The 21,145-nt window shown below is 39.0% G+C and overlaps 1 protein-coding gene and 1 pseudogene across 2 annotated transcripts in view; one reads left to right on the forward strand and one right to left on the reverse strand.

Moving 5' to 3' along the window:
* The window catches only part of BCKDHB (branched chain keto acid dehydrogenase E1 subunit beta), a 189,963-nt gene that overhangs the window by 148,383 nt on the left and 20,435 nt on the right, over positions 1 to 21,145 (reverse strand). The gene's annotated exons all lie outside the window — the stretch shown is intronic.
* Positions 4,060 to 4,992, forward strand: LOC119047447 (protein FAM204A-like; annotated as a pseudogene).

Consider the following 21,145-nt stretch of genomic DNA (forward strand, 5'->3'; position numbering starts at 1 on the left):
TAAAGGAAGAGTTAAAGGGACTGAGAAAGTTATTGTGCATATATCCAGGGAAATATGTGCTAGGCAGGAGGACCAGCTAGTACAAAGGTCCTAGGGGTATGAACATGTTTAGCACAGCAGGAGAAAGGCAAAAGTTCAGAATGTTTGGTTAAGAGAAAGAGAAACAGTGAAAGGATATGAAGTTGAAGAATTCTGAGAATAGGATGGGAAGACAGAACAAATCAGATAGGACCCTGCAGGTCACCATAAGCACTCTGACTTTTACTGTGATAATGTGTAAAGTAGGTGAGTTAACAGGAAGCCAATGAGCAAAATCATGCTATTCTCTAAAATGCATTTCAACAGGATCCCTCTAGCTGGCACTTGGTGAATAGCCTATAAATAGGCAAGGGTAGACACAGCAAGCCTGATTACAGGATATTACAATGATCCCAATAAGAGATGACAAAATGTAATTGCAAAAAAGGTGTGAGACTTTGGATATAGTCTAAAGATAGAGTCAAGAGGATTTGCTGATGAAATGAATGTGCAATATGAGTCAGAGAAATGCTAAAGATGATTCAAAGGCTTTTTCCTTGAGGAACTTGAAGGAGAGAGTTGCCATTAACTAAAACATGAAAAGCCATTAAAAAAGCATGTTGAGATACCTGGAGTTCAGTTTTAGAGACAGTAAGTTTGAGATGCATTCAGACATTAAGATAATTATTAAGGTATTAATTTAACTGTTGGATATATGAAAGTGTTAAGCATAAAGATGACATTAAAAACCATGGGACTAGAGCCCTGGCCACTGTGGCTCAGTTGGGTGGGGCATCATCCCATGGACTGAAAGGCTGCAGGTTCGATTCCCAGCTGGGATACATACCTGGGTTACAGGTCTGACCGCCTGTCAGGGAGCATATGAGAGAGCAACTAGTCAATGTTTCTCTCTCAAATCTATGTCTTTCTCTCTCTCTCCCTACACCCCCCTTCCTTTCTCTACAAGCAATGACAAAAAAAAAGTCCTCAGGTGAGAATAAAAAAAACCAAAACCACACATGGGACTAAATGAGGTTACCAAGTAAATTTAAATGAGTGCATAGAGAAAAAAATCCAATGTTACAACAAAAGGTGAGAAATATATCTGCAAAGTTGAGGAAAAAAACATGAAAGAGTTTGCAAGAAAAGCAGGAGAATGTGCTGGCCTAGAACCAAGTGAGGAAAGTGTTTCTAAGAAAGAGTGTAATTACCTTGTGCAGTTTGCTATCAACAGAAGTGACATGAGGGCCGAAATGCTTTAACCGGCAACCTTAACATAAGTGTCTGCAGAGTAGGAGAGAGAAAACAAAAAATTCAAAAAGGAATGAGAGAAGAGAAATGGGAGACCATGAGTAATGACAATTATTCATAGAAATTTTGCTATAAAGGAGAGAAAAAGAAAGGAGAAATAACTTAGCTGAATACGGAGCCAATAGAAGGATTTTTTTAAATAATGAAAGAACAATATTTATGCAGACTGATAGGAATGCTCTGTAGAGAAAGGGAAATTGAGGATTTTGAGAAAATTCATGAAATAGGCAGAGAAGAACGACTGGAACCATATCTTTAAAGAGGTGACAAAGAGGGAAGGAGTCTACGTAGAGAGGTTGACAGGAACCCTTACATTCATTCAAAACCGGGAGGAAGAGTGAGAGCACTGATGTGGAACACGGATACATGCGGTGGTGAGAGCTTGTCAGAGTTCTCTAGTTGCATCTATCTTCTGAATAAAATTTGAAACTAGATTATCAGCAAGAGTAAGAGTAGAGAAGGCAGAGTTCAGAGAAAAGAAGGAATGAAAGCGTGAACAGCCCGGGAACATGCAGCAGGACGGCAGACAGTGTGAGTGGCCCTGCGGAGCACCGGTCCTAAAGTGCGAGCAGTTGGCAAGATGACCTGTGTTGCTGCAACAGGGTTGTTATTGATTTAGACAGAGAGGACAGATTTAACTAGAACTGGATTTTGCCAAGCAAATAAAAACTGGGTACAAAGGGAAGAAGAGCCATCAGGGGAGTATGAGACAGTAACAGGACTGCGCCATTCATGGACTTTAAGAATCAGTAAGGTTCAAAAGATTGTTGGGGTGGAAGTACTGGAAGCAGTGAGCTGGAGAGGTTCTAGGTGAAGGTCAGAGCCAGGGATGCTTCAAGTTGAGATTATGAAGGAACTGCAGTTACTGACAATGACAAAGTCAGGAGTATAAGTGTAAGGGTAAGAAGATGAAGTAGGATTCAGGACAAGATCACTAGAGAAAAGGAGGGCAGAAAACTGAGAAGCCAGAATACTGAGAAGACCGTGCACGGGGCACCGACAGAGAGCCAGCCTGGGAACAGAGAAGGCTGGCCCGGGGGCCACAGATGACAAGGAAGGACAGTGTGGCAATTGTTTTTAAAAGCACTACTATTAGTAACCAAAGTTAAAAAAAAAAACTTTACACGACTAATAGGAAAAAAATTACTATAGGGTAAATTAGTTTTTCATTTAAATAAAGAGTTTTAAACTAAAGAGAATGTAGGGACACTCCAAACTGTACCAACTGGGAAGAAAAGAAATTCAAAATTATACCTACAAGAAATTCACAAGGAATAAAAATAGATAGAGATTCATGAGATAATGTAATTATCATGTAAAACCTATGGCTGGGTGTGGAAGGACAGCAAGCCCAAGGTCACAAGCCAGTACCCAACAGCCCTGGTACTCTAATCAGAGCTTGCTCCACTGTGCTAGAGAAATTTCTTTCCTAAATTAGCTGTTGCAAACTACTCAACTCATAAATGCTCAAATATATCAAATTAGATCTGTACCACATCCACAGACACAAAAAAATAGTTCAGAACATTAATCTGAATGTACTAACTCTTTGAGGGTAATTCCTAAAATTCCCTCACATGTTTCTCAAAATAGCTACATCAAATAAAAAAAGTTGGGTTAAATTGTCACAGAACAAGTACCTAGTTACCAACAACAAAGTAAAATAAAAAGCATCTTTAAAACATAATTTTTTAAAAGTCAAGTAAATACTTGAGAATTTAAAAAAAAGCTTTTCAAAGGGGCTGCTTCAAACTTTGATCCAATCATTAATTGCATAGCAAGATAGCACCATTATTCTGTATAAATGTATACATGTCTTTAATCTCAAAAAGGTAGTATAAAATTGCCGGACTCGTTCATAAAACTAAGATGTTACTGACAGTGAAGTGACATAGTTTTTACGCTGTACACTCTAATGGAAAAAGGTGTGGAAGAAATGGGAAGCAGTTAAATAGATATAGAGAAAGTCCTCATACCAGTTCAGATTGAACTGAGTATCTCAAACTGACTATGTCAATTTCACAGTTCAGATGATCTTAATTATTATCGAGCTATTCAAAAAACTTTTTAAATGACATTCAACATTTCCTGCTTGCTATGCTCTTGAAGCTAGGTATAAACTCTAAAGAGATTTTTACTTTTAAATGAATCACAAAAAAATCTTGAAGTGTAAAATAAAAATTATTTTGATACTAAAAGTTGGACCTTCCTTTGTTTCCCAAGAAATTCAATTACCACTAGCAATTACCATATAAGAGACTGCTAAAAATATTTGGAACATTTGGAATAAAATTATTTTTATGTAAACAAAGTACTCAGTCTGTCACAATTTATATAAGATCTTTAACAAATAAGTTGTATCCTAAGAGGCAGCGCAAACTGAGGATATAATAAGAAGGATATCAGAAGTATACCTTCCTAATAAGCTCATCAAATAGATGTGGCAAAGGATGACACTGAACCTTCCCATATCCTTTTGATACCATCAGAGGCTTTAATTCTAACCTAGTGAAAATATAACTTGATATAACTTGTTTTAAACCAATGGAATAAACAGTCACACAACATGTACTTGACCATGTTCAAGGCACTGTAGATGGATGCTACAAATGATATAATGGTGAGATACCATTAAACAACTTGAAACATTTTAACATTCAAACAACTTATGTAAAAAGGAGATGAGTCAAATATAAATAACTATGATATAAGAAAATGACGTAGGTCTTAAGATGGCTGCCAGGTGGCTGGCTCCTGACCAGCCAGATGTCCTATACCAGAACCTTGGGCACCTAGTGCCGTGCCCGGGATGGGAGTCCCACTGGGAACTGGAGTGTGACACTGCTGCAAGAGAGCCTGCAGTGTTCTGGGTTGCACGGCCAGGCAGGAAAAGGCGCAGCTTTCCAGAGCCACCTCTTGCAGTCTTGAGCCTCAAGAAGAGATGTGGAGTGGGCTGCTACCTCCTGGCCTAAATGAAAGTGATGTTGAGTTGAGTTCTGAAGTTGAAGACACTTTAGAGATCTCTGGACTTAAATTATGGGAAGGTAAAGAACATAGGACCGTTACAGAAACAGAGATCTCAGATTTCCCTACGGGTGGACCAAAAAATGGCACAGAGGAGGCAAATGTAAATGCGTACAAAGAGTGTCTTCCTGGAATTCCCTTTACATGTGTGGAATAAATTTCAAAAATTGCATAAAAGAACACTCTGAACAGAAAACTTCAACTTCAAGGTTCAGAAGGAAAAAAAGAAAATGCTCCAGAAAAAGTAAATTGAAGAATGAAGAAGAATCTCATAGTGAACAGTCCTCAAGTGAAGCACAGTGGAAGGAACTTACTCAGTATTTCAGAATCAATGACAGGTTTGAACCTCCTGTGAAAAAGAAAACAACTGAGAAGTTGGGCCTTGAAAAGAGCATCGACCAGACTGTGCAAGAGTGGAATATTGAGTAGGCTGAGGAACTCAGCAACCAGGTGGCTACCCAAGAGCTTGGTATAAAAATTGCCAAAGCAATTGCCTGCCATAACTGTGTAAAAGCCAAAAAGGAAGCTGAAAATTCACAGGTTGCTCAGAAAAAGAAGAAACTTGCATGGGGGTCTGAAGCAAAGAAGAGATTTTCTTGGTTTTCTTGGGAAACCAAGAGCAACACAGGGTACATGTAACCTGCCGGAGTTCTTCCAGACGTCAGGTCTTTTCTGAGGCTTTACGGGAGTCTTCAGTTGCTCAGTTGACTGAAAAGATATTCCTGCTTATGTTAAATATGTTGGAAAATCAGTAGAAGTGGAAAAATAAGCATAAAATGGAGTTGATTATCAGCCTTTTTCCAAAGAGTTCATTCTATTGAAGTGAATGGAATGGAACGTTCTGGTATTTGTACAGGGAATCTAAGCATACATACAGGAAAAAGATCGGGGTTTATTTATTTATTCACAGGGACCAACATATAAAATCAATTTTACTTTTCGTCCACCTGGTTCAGCAAAGCCAATGAGCTCCTTATGCTTTTTTAATCTGTACTCAGTGTAACTGCACTTATTCTGGAATTGTGTTTCTTAAGATTGGTATTTGTTTCTAATTAGTCATAAATGTAAGAAAGTCTCAACTGATACAGTTTTACAAATGACTATCTTAATGTTTTAGAAATAATTATTGGTTCTTTCTTGGATGCAGTGGTGTTGATACTTGACAGTTACATAATAAAAGCAATTGGTTAGTTTCAGTGTATCTTCAGATAAAATACTGCAATAAAAAAGGACAGAAAAAAAAGAAAGTGATGTAAAAATAAAAGGCTATTAGAGAAGAGGAGATTCTTTCACACTTGGAAGAATGTTGCGAAGTTTCAAGGGCTGAATTTTGACACTTCGGTTGTCTCCAGGTCTTGGCCACTGTGAAAAATGCTGCAATGAACATAGGAGTGCATACATCTTTGTAAATAAATGTTTTCAAATTTCTCAGGTAAATATCCAGAAAAACAACATGGATGAATCTTAAGAATATCATGCTAAGTGAAATAAGAGAAAAAATTAAGAACCTTATGATTTCACTCATATGTGGGCTCTAACATTGAGAACAAATGAACAAACAAGAAAAATAAATAAAAACTGACAGACAACAGCATGGTGGTTACTAGAGGGAAGGAGGATAAAAGGCAGTAAAGGCTGTGAGGGTGTCAAATACATGGTGACAAGATCTGACTTTGGGCGGTGGGCACACAATACAATAAACAGGTGATGTATCATAGAATTGTGCACTTGAAACCTTTATAATCTTATAAACTTAATTTTGGAAAGAATGAGAATTTTGAAAGGAACAGGTGGAAGTGGAAACAGTGTGACCAAAGGCACAGAGGCAAGCAATAAAGTGCAAGTTCAGAGCTGGGAAATAAACCAAGGAAGCTGCGGCATAAGGGCAACAGAAACCATTGTGGGATGGAGAGGCAGGGAGTTTGGTGTATATGTGCAAGTCAGCATTATGGCTAAAGGTATGGACCCTGGAGTCAGAACACCTGAGTTTAAATGTAGTTCCTTCGCTTCGGTTGTGTGGTCTTGGATCACACCTCAGTTTTTGCATTCATAAAATTTGGATAAAAATAAGTAACCTGCCTATGAACCGGGGTTGATCTGAGTGGGTCAAAGAACGTTAAGTGATGTATAAGTTCTTTGTAACCATAAAGCATAATAGAATGTAAAGAATTATCACAATAAAGACTGAACAGTTGTTAGCTGAAAGGCACATGAAAGCAGAGAACCCTCGATGGCTGGCATTGAAGGACACTGAGGCCCACATCTGGTCTTCTCCCGTCAGCTGGAGAAGCCCACTCAGCACTGCACCTGCCGGCCCTCACCCTCAGTCCACCCCAGCTAGAAAATGTCAGTGCCACTTTGACACTCCTTGATAAGTTCTGTCTCCACCTGGGATGAAAAGTGGGGTAGCAAAGTAAGTCGGTCATGGCAACAGGGTTGTAACGAGCAATGCTAAACTATGAACCCAAATCTTGTTCCATTAGCAAGGCTATAAACAAGCAGAGCAGGAGGCTAGCATGCACTTTTACACAAAGGTCCCAGAGTTTACCACTGAGTTGAGTACAGCTATAAACTGGAGGCCCAGCCACTGGGAACCTGCAAGAGATATCCCAGGAGGGAGAATAAGGAGTTGATGACCAAACAACCCCTGGACCGAGGAATAAATGCTGCTGCAGCAGCTATGCATCTACAGACGGCTGATGACTGTAGAGGCCAAAAACTGAACCTGAGAGAGACCAAAGCTTTTCAATATACGCCTTGGAAAGGAGGGCCAGTTGATCCTAACAGATCACAGTTCTATTCATGCAGGAATCCACTTGGAAGCAGTGGCTCCACACTACTCCCCCAACCGCAAGTGGACCTGAGCAAACTGATGCCTGGTCCCTGAACCACGGCAGTGTGCTGTGTGCCACACAATAAGGCCCTTACAGCATGATGATCCACAAAGGCAATAATAGCATGACCCTGGCAGCAGAGAACCAATTCAGCATTCCCGAGCCCACACGTCCTCAAGAATTACCCAGCACTGGCTTTGTTGAAGGTTATGGGTCCAGAAACGATATAATAGCTAGTAATAAATCAACCACTGATGTTTTGACACTCGTGTCAAATTTTATTTCTGAGCGTGATCGATGTGATTTAAGAAGATAAAACTCCCATTTATGAAATCACTTTATCTGGAAAGAAACAGAATTTAAACAAATATAATCTGAATGTTTGGATTCTGGGTAATATGTAGCATGCAATAATTTACGTTTAAGTGAGACTCTTTATTTTTCCTTTCTGTCCTTTATTTTATCGTCGACACTATAACAGATGTCCCCGTGTGCCTCCACCTAGCCCTCAACAGCCCCTTCCCTCTGGCGGTCCCCACACCCTTGTTTGTCTATGGGTTATTCATACGTGTTCTTCAGCTAATCTTTCCCTCCACCCCCTTCCCTCCCTCTGGGAGCTGTCAGTCTGCTCCATGTGTCCATGCCTATTTCTATTTTTGTTCTTCAGTTTTATTCATTAGATTAAACATGTAAGTGAGATCACATGGTAAGTGAGATCTCGTGACATTCACAAATTTAAAAAAAATCACAGAAGCCCATTTTAATCAAACTGATATTTACTACATCTTTTAAAAGGAGAACCACAGTTTTGTCATGGACAATGAATTCTTAGGCTCTTCTTTCATTAAAATCAGGTTGACAAGGTTACTGATGTCACTGCACAAATTTCTTAAGAGAAGCTATCTATGAAACTTATTAAGAGATTAAAGTTGGAGTTTAAAGAAAAAACAGTTTTTAAATAAATGCGTACATAGATATTTAAAAACTATTCAAAAAAATAAGTACAAAAAGTATTTCTGAATAAACCTGTAATGATCTCACTTTGCTTGAACACAGTCAAAGCTGTTTTTTCCAGAAAGTCAAAAGAAACATTTTCATCATCCTCATGATACCAGCTGGAATTTAAGGGCAGGCCACCTAATTTTTCTTAATCTTTCTTCATTTATATGGAAATGAGATGTTTCCTAAAACATATCTGTACCTAGTACCTACGTCAATACCAAAGCCCAAAGCAAATCCCTCCAGCTGATTCCTGACGGTAAGTGAAAACAGAATGCCAGCACCGCCCAAACACATGTGCGTCACTCATCAAGGAAGACATCACCACGCTGTCAGTTGAAATTAACCTGCCTAGATTTATAAATAGCCTAAACTTCCCTATCTAAATGGGTCGGTGCCCTTTTCTCAGAAGCAAAGGGAACAACATGACAAAGAAGCATGAAAAATAAATGAGCTTTCCCCTTTGTAGACAGGACAAAGTTGACATTAAACCAATTCTAAGTCCAAATTGAAGAGCTATTAATAAAACTCAAAAGAATGAAAACATAGTTTTAACCCCCCCAAAAAAACCATTCACTAACTATATCTGCTCTTTTTAAAATAACTCTGAGTAGCCGTGGCTGAGTAGCTCAGTTGGTTGGATCACTGTCCCATGAACCAAAAGGTTGCAGGTTCAACTCCCAGTCAGAGCACATACCTAGATTATAGGTTTGATCATGAAAGGCAAACACAGATGTTTATGTTTGTCTGTCTCTCTCTTTTTCTCTCTCTCATTCTCTCCCTTCCTCTCTCTCTAAATTAATAAACATATCCTCGAGTGAGGATTAAAAATTAAATAATTTATCACTGATATATGAACAAATTCAACGTGCACTATAGGCAGAGCTAAACACAAATGCCATAACTATTATCCTTAATACAATCCCCAAAGTAACAGAGTCTAAAAGCCCCAAAGGACTGATGCTCAGCCAAAAAGAAGTTAGTTTTGAAAATTCAATTATATTATTCTTTTCTAAATCTAAAATGTTTTATAACTTTTATAACATAGCATTATAATTTGTTATGCTAGTTATATGTTTGTTCCTCTAAAATCAGTCATAACCAATAAATCTGACAGATCACTTCTACAGTCTAATTACTTTTCCAGTTCACACTCTAATGAGAGTAACTAAAAGCAGAATCAGAAAACACATCAATGGAATTTATCAATAGGCAGAAAATTACTGGCGTAGATCATTATTCTGACCAGTGAATCCATTCATCACCTAACTAATAACCACTGTGTGGAAAACACAGTTGTCCACCATATTAATCTCAGGTAAAATATATATGAATTCATGTCTATGTGTATATGGGTACTTATACACACACACGTCATGCAAGTGAGGCTTAACAAGCTTGCCATAAACAGCATAACAGTGACATCTCACAATAAGCATAGTTTCAGCTTGCTGAAATACATAGGACACAATCAAATACAAAGAAATTAAAATAAAAATGTTTCTGAACAATGAACAGAGATATGACGAAGTTGATAGACTATACTTAAACCTTCACTCACAGCAGCAGTAGAAAATTCCATCAGAAGTCATCCACTGATAAGCAATACCTATCTGTGTCCGTTAAATGAACCATCACTTTATTTGCACTAAATCATGACAACAAGTTCCCATTCTTCCCTTCACTAAACCAGTCTCTGTGTGTGGGATTATTAAGGGCATCTTGGGAGATAGAAAGGTGAATTTTATATGTAAGTAAAATATAGAACAAAGTAATTATAATAAGTTACCGATGCGGTGCTAGAGGGACACAAACAGGAACAACTGAGAGATTACTTCCAGGTAGTGAAGGCTGTGAGGAAGATGTGCTGGGTTTGGAAGTAGGAGTCAGAGCTGAAGAGGGAGGACTTTCTGAAGGGCAGAAGCTGTAAGAAAATCAGAGGGCCAGAGAAGCTTCGGTGCACTGCTGAGTATTGTGGATGCAGCAAGGAATAGGGGGTGAAAAACTAACAAAGAAAAGTGAAAGCCAGTTCACTTAAGATCTTAAATGCTAAGTTAAGAAAACTCGACTTTACTATTAAACATAGGTAAGATTTTAAGCAAGTTAAGTATCATGATCAGAGCTGTATATTCTGGGAAAATTAATCTCACAGATGTATATAATGTTAGCTAGAATAGACAGAAGAAAAAAGACTCTTACCACAAATATTATAATCTTTCAGATCAAAAGTATTGAGAGCATGAACTATGATAATGACAGCAGTGTGAAAAAAACCCAGGTACTTCCAACAGAACTTGACAATGCTGAAGTTTTAAATCTGTCACTACTCAAGCATCCATATGCAAGATCCAAGAGGCAGACAGAGCTTGACAGTCACCATACATTATAAAATGCAAGGAAACAGTTTCTATATGCATGTGGATGAGTTTCACTTGAAATAAACTGGATATAGAAACTTTTTTAAATGTCAGATCCATTTTTTAACAACGGGTCAGGGGAAAGCCAGAAAGTATCATGATGCATAATATGATAGAACCCTTTAGTTTGGTCCAACCCACGTAGCCAGGTTAAACAAGCAATGGTACAGAGTAAAATCTAGTGTTTCAAAATTAAAGACATCTATATTCTATACGCTATTACAGGGTAATCACATTCCCTCAAGGTTTTGGTCATCTAATCTACTTCTGACCTCACCCTTGTATGAAAAAAACTTTTATTTCTGTCAACAAGTCACCAGTGGCCTCCTACCTGCATACCTAGCAGAAACTTTTGTCTTTAACTCAATATTTAACTGCTGACAATTGCCCTAGATCCTTTTCTCTCCATTTGCCTCAACTTCCAAAGAATCTCAAGGCCTACCAGTTCTCCCTTTCTGGCTCTCTATTGACCCCTTCCCGACTCCACCTTTCCTCCATGGCCATAGTTTGGCGTCTCAGGACCTTTCAGAGAGGTGCAGAGGTTCTGACACTGTGGTCCTTGCACTATCAGCAACAACACCACCTGAAAACTCCTTACAAGTAAAAATTCTTGGGCCCCTGCTCAGACCTACTGAAGTAAAAACTCTGGGAGCAGAGCCCGGTAATCTCTAATTGGCCCAGCCTTCCAGGTGATTCTGATGGATGCTAAAGTTTAAGAACCTCTGGACTCAACAGTCATCTCGATCCTGGTCTCCCTGTCTTCAATCTTACATGCTGTGGCCACAGTTATGTTCTAAATTAACAATTTAATTGTCATTCACCACCTTCTACAACAGTATTCAAAAATATATGAACCCATTAAAAAAAAAGATACTACACTTTAAATGTTACATTATTTGTATTCTGTTACTTGAATTCACACAACAGGAGTTTTATAAAACTAGAAATAATTCCTAACATTTATCAAGCACATATATCAGTATAATCACATTTTTCCAAGAACACAAAACCAACACATTAAACAACTTTAATTAGAAATCAGCTTTGTCTGAAACACTGTCAAGTTTAATCACAGAAAGAAGAGGTCTTAGGCCTGGTTCTGGTGTGAAAACTTGAGGATGTTACTTATCTCCTCTGAACTTCTATAAAATTTTCTACTTCTGCAAAATGGAATAAAATTAGGTGAGTTAATATATGTTAAGTTCCTAGAAGAGTGTTGGGCATGTAGAAAGCACTATAAAGTTCACTGCTACTATTATCATTACCATCATTGTTGTTACCGATATTACTATACTAACACAGGTAGTAAACACCTTATATATAAGCATAGTACCGACTGCTAATCATCTCCCATTATTCACACTCTCTCGTACAGTAACAGAACCCCAAAATTTACCCGAGCACATATCCTCACAGAATAAAGACTATATTTCCAGCTCCCCTAACCTCTAGATAATTAACATGTGCTCTCTCCATGAAGAATTAACCTCCAGGATTCGTCCAGATGATAGAAAAAAGTTGGAAATCTGAGGGCAAAAAGACCTTCAACCAATTCTCCTTATTCTAGAGCCCTAACGCTCTTCACCCCTATTCCCAGAGAGACTTGGTGTTGCCAACTCCTGAGCCTTTGGATAATTCTGTGACGTAACCAGGCAGGTTCTTGGCTGCCCCACTGCCCAATCCAGATTCTGTCTTTCCAGGCCTATTAAGTCCTTTGCCTTCCAGCTTTCTGTCATTTGTTCATGTTGTCTCCAGGCACATTCTCCCCATCCTTGTGGATTTAGGCCTTTACAAAAGAAAACCCCTTGACGTTCCAGGGGAGTCTCTGGAGAAAAGTAGATGCCTATGTTCAATTGTCTCTTTTTCCATAAATCTCAGATATCAAAACTCGCAGTGCACAATTTAGTTCACTTTCTGTCATTTAAATTTTAGCCTAAATAAAAGAAGCAAAGTTATGGGTACTTCTTATATAGTTTTATATTGTTATTTCACTCTTACATTGTTATTTTACTTGCCATGTAACTGTGCTTTGCCCTATCAAGTGTATTGGGATTTCCTTAAAGGCTTTAGTACCTTCTACAGCAGGTTTCAAACTTGGCTGCATATTTAAATCACCTGGGAACCTTTTAAAGCTCTCATACCCTGGCCCCACACCAGACCAGTGACTTAGAACCTCCGTGGGGAGACCTACAAATCAGCATTGCAACAGACAGGCAAGGGTGAAGAGCAGTGCCACGAAGTGAATCCTGGTGTCACTGTCTGGGGGCCCATTTCAAACACTTTTTTATACCACACACATGAAAGCATCTATATATTCCTCAAATAGTATCTCCAGCAAGCACCCAGGCCTAATACATTGGTCTCTATAGCCTGCAAAATGACCTGAGCAATCCCAGGACATACTAAAGAAGTGCCTTAGCCCAAGACAAAGCTCAGGGGTGTTTTTTCTGCATGTCAGATGACACTTCAGCATTAATCACCTACTTCCTGTGTCCACTGGTCAATGCCAGCCTTTCTCTACTGAGTGCAGCCCATCACTGCCTTCATACCCCATCATTACTTGCAACAGTTGGCCTAGCAGTCATATCACATGCTATTTTGAGTGGCAACCTTCCAGTTCCGCAGAAACTATAAAAATGACCCGAAGAGAAACTGATGGAGTTGCCAGGCAGCAGAAACTCCAGAATATCTATGTAGGAAGAGCTTAGGAGAAGCATTCTAGTTGGAGACTAAAGCCGGATGGCTTGTCTTAATCTCATTTTCATAGCTAGCCTGCGTTTACTTAGATATTATGTATGCATGAGGTGGTTTGGAGGGACAGATGAAAATTAAAGTATCCTTGAGTGCCAGGTACCACAATGTCAGTTAGCAGAGGCAGGGTCAGCATCCATGGATCATCATGTAGCTGCACCATCATCAGAGGCTTCTTCATTTTTTTTTCTTTTTTTTTCTGGGGGGGCCGGTGGTGGGTGGGACATCTGATCTCTACAGGATGAACACCAGACCCCTTATGCCTGTACACACAGTGATGGCAGGAAGAGGACAGGCAAGGAGAAACAGTGTCAAGTTGCTAAAGCCTCCACAAAAGGGACCCACAAGGGGAAAACAGACACCATGCTAATAGTTGGATTTAATTTTTTAGCAGTCAACCAGAAATTAAGGAAGAAAGGTTCAAGTTGTTGAACAAAGACCCCACTAGAGACCACAAATAGAAAATAATACCAGAAGGGTACCTGTGAAAATAAAACCAGGCAAGAAATCCTGACGTTAGGCTCTTCTCCTTCGAAAGTCTTCAGCCTATCTAAACCCTCGAAAAGAACAACGTCTACCTTCCGGTCCTGTAGCTCCTTGGACGCAGAGATTACTGTGGGAAATGGGACACAGGGTGGCAACGGCGACAGCTAAGGAAAGCTGAGCAGTGAAGAATAGTGCAGGGACGCGTGGGCGGCTCCCTGAGCGAAACGGACATTGACAACCAAGGATCACCTAGCCTAAAAAAACCCACTTTATTGAAATTTTACTTCGCTGAAATTTTTAGGGGAAACAGGAGCTAAAGCTGAGCAGTGAGCTGTCTCTGCCCCAGGCCTGAAGAAACAGTGGACACTAGATATGAAGGCGAATAAAGGTAATTTGGCGAGCTGATCGAAGGGCAGGGGTAATGCTCAAGATTATTTTGTTCAAATTCCGCTTACAAGTATCTGAGAGAAAGCAGGAGAGACTGGGTAGGTTAGAGACACACAACAGATCCCTGACTCATTTTCAAAAGACTGTGGAGTGAATGAAGCCATTTGAAAAAACACAATTCATGCAATCATTGTATGACACAGCTAATATGGTATCTAACTTCTCTTTTTATATAGAGTTAAACATTATGAGCAGACTTTTAACCACGTACACAATAGAGTAACTGAAAGCTAAATAGTCCTGGGGCATAAACTCCCTGGAATCTTAACTTGACAAAAGAAAAGGTGGCTTCTCCAGGCAAATGACTCAGGTGCCCTGTTGGATTGAGGAATGTTAAAATACTGTGGAACTTTTTAGTGTCTATCCTATCACTGTTTAATTTAGCTTTGAAAAGAGATAATGGGTGTAAGCCATTTAATATGTTCCTTTCTTCCTTTAAGAATTAACATGTTCCTAAAGTGATATGTTTCCTTTTGAGTTTTGAGGAACCTCCACTTTTTCAAGAACAAAATGCTCAAAATTCAGCATCTATAGAATCTTCATGAATTAAGAATGTAATATGTGTTTCCTTTTGGCTTAGAAGTAAATGTCTTTGTTTGTGCTGAACTCCAAGCTGGCAGATACCAGCAGGGGAAAAAGATGAGGGTTAAATGAACTGCCTGCCCAGAAACTGAGATGAGGAGAAATCCTTTATTACCAGTAATGCTTGCGTGTCTGGGAGCCAAAACTACAGAAAAAGAATGTTTTGGCTAATTTGAGGTTGGCCAGATGTCACCACTTCTAGCTGATGGCCAGAGGACCCTGGGGGTGGGGGTGGGGGGAGCGGGATGGCATGATGCCACCAGAGAAGGTCAAGTACTTCATTGCTAAAGCTGCCTTTGGGTGTAGCTACTCACTAGGAAACTGAAAACTTTTTGTCCAACAAGTTTCCCAAGTGATTCCTTAGCACATGACATTTGCCAACCTTTACCTAACTCAACCCCCATCCCCTCTGCCAATCAAAGCAAGAGAGAAATCTCATTTATGCTAAAGGGGAACAAAATAAGAGCATTGTGCGCCGGCTGATCTTCTGAGACTTTACATAGGTCTCACTCAACAAATACCTGGCAAATGACATTAATGCTCTCTTCCATGCAGGACTGTCTCTACTGGCTACTCCCAGTTTGACTGAAAAATCTTTTTTTCCTGGTGAATTCAATTATTATGTAACTTTATAACTATTGAAGGTGCTACATAGTGGACTTCCAAGTTAGAATTAAAGCACAGAATGTGTAGCTTGTAATAACCCACACATTTTGACTCAAACCTCCTGGGACAGGTAAGTGATTTCAGGTAAGTGACAACATGAGCTCAATACCTGAGCACAATGTCAATATAAAGCTACTAGATGGCTGCATGGCCATCAGGCACAACTTCTTGAAAGAAGAGCATCCTATATTGTAAGGTAATGGCCTTTGTGATGTTTCCTAAAGATGAACAAAACAGGATGGGAGAATCCAGAGTTCAGACCCTGAGCAATCTAAACGGTCCATATAAAAATTGTTATACTGATCCCCTTTCAACCCTGATAATTTCTTGGATCTAAAAAGAAAAGCCTCATAATTCAAAATTATATTTGAATTAAATAAGCAAGTTTGAATACAGAAAAAGTGAAAAAAAAGAAAGAAAGAAATCATTGCTTTCTGGCTTCAATATGTAAAATTTATAAAATGAGCTCCAAAATAAAACAATTAAGTATATCTAAGGCACTCTAATTCAAAAAATATTAAATACTGAAGAAAAAAAGTATGTTCTTCTCTCTGTTAAAAGTAACAGTTGGGAAGAAAATTTTCATAAGACTCGGAACCAGATTTGGGAAGCTAACTTAGCAATGCCATATCTGCTATTAAATGGACATATGATAAATGTCATACTTTACCGTGAAAATGTAAAACAAAAAATCTTTTACTCTCTATATATTTTTCTTAATAAAATATAATTTTTCTAATTCTTTGTGATATTTAAAAAGATAAATAAGTCAGTTTCACACTTTCTGACAATAATGACCTACACCCCCACTTTTCCTGGCCTACTGTTGCCCTTGCCTTTCTCCTAAGCCCTGCTGTACACATTTAATAATTCAAAAAGCCCATCATTGCCAAACAAGGTTGAGAAAAACTGGCTTAAGAGCATTACACTGATGCTTAAAATGTCAGAGAGACACCTGCTGACAGCTCTAACATTTATTGTTTAATCAACTAAGGAAAAAATATTATTAAAGCGGCAGCTGCTACCCCCAAACAATCTAATGCACTAACCAAAAAATTTGTTCACAAGTCACAAAAAGAGAATTTTTTACAACTTTAATAAGGGTTACTGATGACTGGCTTCTTACTCCATGAGTAATCAAGCCCCTTGACCTTTGCTTATTAAAATTCCTTACATATTCTTTATACTGTATATCCCATGTTTTTATATAAATGAGTTGCCCAAGGCAAATAATATAGTTCAAAAAGCTTAAAACTGTGTTTTAAATGTTTGAGCTCAGGATCTGGCTCACCCACTTGCCATTGGGCAAAATGGTAACATTCAACCTCTCAGAACTTCAGTTTCTACATCAGAAGAGGGACTAGATTAGGGTTTCTCAACCCTGGTGTTATTGACGCTTTGGGCCAGATACTAATCATTTGTTGGTGGGAGAGGGCTGTCCAGTGCATCATGGGTAAGTATCCCTGACCTGCACCCACTATATGCGAAGTGGCAACCCCCAGCTATGACAATCAAAAATGTCTCTAGACATGGCCAAATGTTCCCAGCAGGGCAAAATGACTCCCAATTGAGAACTGGGGGTGATTTCAGTGCTCCTGAAATTCAAGTATATCCTCAATTTCTCCCCAATTCTGATATTCTACAAAGTATATTAAATGTTTTATTTTCTTAAATGTTATTTGTTAAGCTACTGATCAACATGCCAACTGTGATGACAGTCATTTAATGTTTAGAGAAGTTGTCATAGTAACCACTTGTGCCAATTTTAACTATAATAGAGCCTAAAATCTTTTTTAATGAAAATTTACAAAAGAACATCAATGCAATATATAAGTGAAACTACCATAAATGAAGTACACGTCAATGTTTTTATCACATTTTCTGAGGTAACTTCTTCAACTGCATAAAAAAGAAGGGCTAAAAAAGGGGACATTAAACATGTTTCTTAACTAATTCTATCACATGTGTACTTTTATTTTTATTTATTTTTTTAAAGATTTTATTTATTTATCTTTCTTTAGAGGGAAAGAAATATCAATGTATGGTTGCCTCTCATGTGTCCCCTGCTGGGAACTGGCCTGCAACCCAGGCATGTGCCCCGACTGGGAATTGAACCACGATCCTTTGGTTCACAGGCCCATGCTCAATCCACTGAGCTACGCTAACCAGGGCTTCACATGTGTACTTTTAGAAAACAAAGAGCCTTGTAATATCAGGAACAAATTAAAGTACCTGACTTTTTGGGAATGAAAAACACCTGAAGTGACTAGCAATCCTTTAAAAATAGGAGGATTTCTTGTCAAGATGGAGGTGCAGGCAGACATGCTTTGTCTCCTTGCACAAGCACAAAATAATTACAACTAAATCTCAAAACAAATAACACCCAAAATTGTCAGAAAACTGAACTGTATAAAAGTCCAACAACCAAAGATTTAAAGAAGCCACATTCATCCAAATGGGTAGCAGTGGGGGAGACACAGAGATGGGGAGAGAGTCGAGGAGATGCCACGTGGCCTGGAATGCCAGTGGCGGTGGATTGAGCATGAGCAGTCCCACATTCAGGTGTGGTGGATAAAAACTGGGAGGGATACCTTGGGAGCAAGTGATCCTGGGCCACTACACACAGTCCAGGGTTCTAGCACCAGAAAGATAAATACCCATAATTTCTGGCTATAAAAACCAGTGTGGGTTGGAGCAGTGAAAGGAACTGCAGGATTTTCAGGAAGCTCCACTAAAGGGCCCACATGGTCTTAAAACATATGCAAACTCACTCACTCTGAGGTTCAGCACCAGGGCAACAGCTGGAAGGGTGCCAGTTACATATGGGAAGTGGGTGAAGTGACTAGAAATGGGGCAAGTAACGGCAATCCCCTAGAAGCCAGCCAGTGGCACCCCTCTCCAAGACCTTCCTCCACAAGGATCTACAAACCAGTGAAGCAGGTTGCCCCACTCTGGTCATTACCTAAGGCTCCAACCCACAGAATTTGGGTTGGAGGTGCCTTTTACAGAGTCAAAGCAACTCTACCTAATACACAAAAACAAACACAGGGAGGCTGCCAAATTGAGGAGACAAAGAAATATGGCCCAAATGAAAGAACAGATCAAAACCCCAGAAAAAGAGCTAAATGAAACAGCGAGAGCCAACCTATCAGACGCAGAGGTCAACACACTAGTTATCAGGATGCTCAAAGAAATCATTAAGTACAGCAACAACATAAAGAAAGAAATGAAGGCTACACTAAGTGAAATAAAGAAACTCTACAGGGAATAGACAGGGAAGGGAAAGAGTCAGGATTCAAATCAGTGATTTGGAACACAATGAAGAAACAAACATTTGTCAAGAACAGAAAGAAGAGACAAGACTTTAAAATAACGAGTAAGTATAAGAAGATTCTGGGACATCTCCAAACGTATCAACATGCAAATCATAGGGATGCCAGAAGCAGAAGAGGAAGAGTAACAAATTGAAAACTTACCTGAAAAAATAATGAAAGTAAAATTCCCTAATTTGGTGAACAAAAATAGACATATCAGTCCAGGAAGCACAAAGAGTCCGATACAAGTCAGACCCAAAGAGGACCACACCAAGACATATCATAATTAAAATGCCAAAGGTTAAAAATAAAGAGAGATCCTTAAAAGCAGCAAGAGAAAAGCTGAGAGTTGCCTACAAAGGAGTTCCCATAAGACTGTCAGCTGACTTTTCAAAAGAATCTTTGCAGGCTAGAAGGGACTGGCAAGAAATATTCAAAATGATGAAAAGCAAGGACCTACAACCTAAATTGCTCTATCTAGCAAAGCTATCATTTAGAATGGAAAGGCAGATAAAGTGCTTCCCAGACAGGTCAAACTAAAGGAGTTCATCATCACTAAGTCATTATTACATGAAATGTTAAAAGGACCTATTTAAGGGGAAAAAAAGATCAGAACTATAAATATTAAAAAGGCAACAAACTCATAGTTATCAACAACAAAATAAAAAAAAAACTAAGCAAACAACCCAGAACAGGAACAGAATCATAGGTATGGAGATCATTTGAAGGGTTATCAGTTGGGAGGGGGAAGGAGGAGAATGGGGAAAAGGTGCAGGGATTAAAAAGCATAATTGGTAGGTACAAAATACACAGGGGGATGTTAAGAATATAGGAAATGGAGAAGCCAAAGAACTTATAGGCATGACCCATGGACATGAAGTAAGGAAGGGTAACTGCTGGAGGTAAGGGGAGTACCAGGCAGAGGGGGGAAAAGGAGGAAATATTGAGACAACTGTAATAACATAATCCATAAAATATACTTTAAAATATTTTAATAGGCATATGAGAAAAAACCATTTACAGCATCTTATTGATACTTGCTTTCATTCCCAACTTAGGGAACAGTTAGACATCTTACCACCTATAACTAGTTTCCAACCTTCTCTGAAGTCATAAATGCATACACTTCAATAGGAGGAATAAACCACATATTCTATTTCCCTGAACAACTGTCATTATTTTTTAACTTGTTTTTCCCCAGGGAAATTAGTTTCAATTGCTCAGAGGCCAAACCCCATTTCACAGAGTACCACTCATCAGTGAAACTCTGACACTAAACCCAGGAGTATGATTATCACGCAAGTAACCCGTTCTTTGTAGCAGGAGCGTAAAATAAAAGGTCACTTTCTGTTTGTGTTATTTCATAATTCATATAAAAGCATGAGATCTGTCCAAGGATTTTGATTACAGTCCCCACAGTTACAAAATTATACTGCAAAAGGGATGTATTAAGAGAAAATTAAGTGCTTAAGTTTGCCCAGGGTTCTTTTTACTTATTTATTTGTATTGATTTGAGAGAGCAGGTGAAACATCAATTTGTTGTTCTACTTACTTATACATTCATTGGTTTCTTCATGTACATGCCTTGACAGGCAGATTGAACCCACAACCTTACTCTATCAGGGTGATGCTCTAACCAACTGAGCTACCCAGTCAGGGCAACCCCAGGGTTCTGAGATAATGTAACAACTGTTATAATTACAAAGCTTCTAAATGTAAAGGAAATCAAAGCATAAAGCAAACGAGTTCCACCTGGTCCTTTTCCTTCCCTTTACTGATGAGGACACCAAGGCCCAGACTTGACTCCCAAACATCGGCATACTATAAAGACTCACCATCTCCACATCACTGTCCTAGTTTCCCTTCCTGAGTTCAGTGGATTAAAGTATCGGGTTCTACAATTTCTATGGTGTTTACATAAGAAGTAGTTATATTCATTTTCCCAAGTTGCTACGACAGGCCACAGCTGTGGTGCAGAGGAATGAATACAGTAATGGAAAAACATCAAGTCCTGCGAAAAGGCGGATGTTTGGGCCTGCAAACCAAATCAGTAAGTCCTCCGTTGTTCCCGCTCTCACCTAAGTCTCCTCCAAGAAGTAGACCAAAATACAGCCTTAGGAACCACAGCCCAACAATATTCATATGAGTACACAACAGTGTTAAATAAAAACAGACCCTGAGCCTGAAATGCCAAAGTCTTATTTGACTAAAACACACCCGCACTCTATCACACTGAGAATGACAATAAGGAGGGCAGATTTTGTATACAGTGAAATCTGTCTCATAATGTAAATGA

The sequence above is a fragment of the Artibeus jamaicensis genome, unplaced genomic scaffold, assembly GCF_021234435.1.
Source record: "Artibeus jamaicensis isolate MK-2021 breed Jamaican fruit bat unplaced genomic scaffold, CSHL_Jam_final contig_387, whole genome shotgun sequence".
Lineage (NCBI taxonomy): Eukaryota > Metazoa > Chordata > Mammalia > Chiroptera > Phyllostomidae > Artibeus > Artibeus jamaicensis.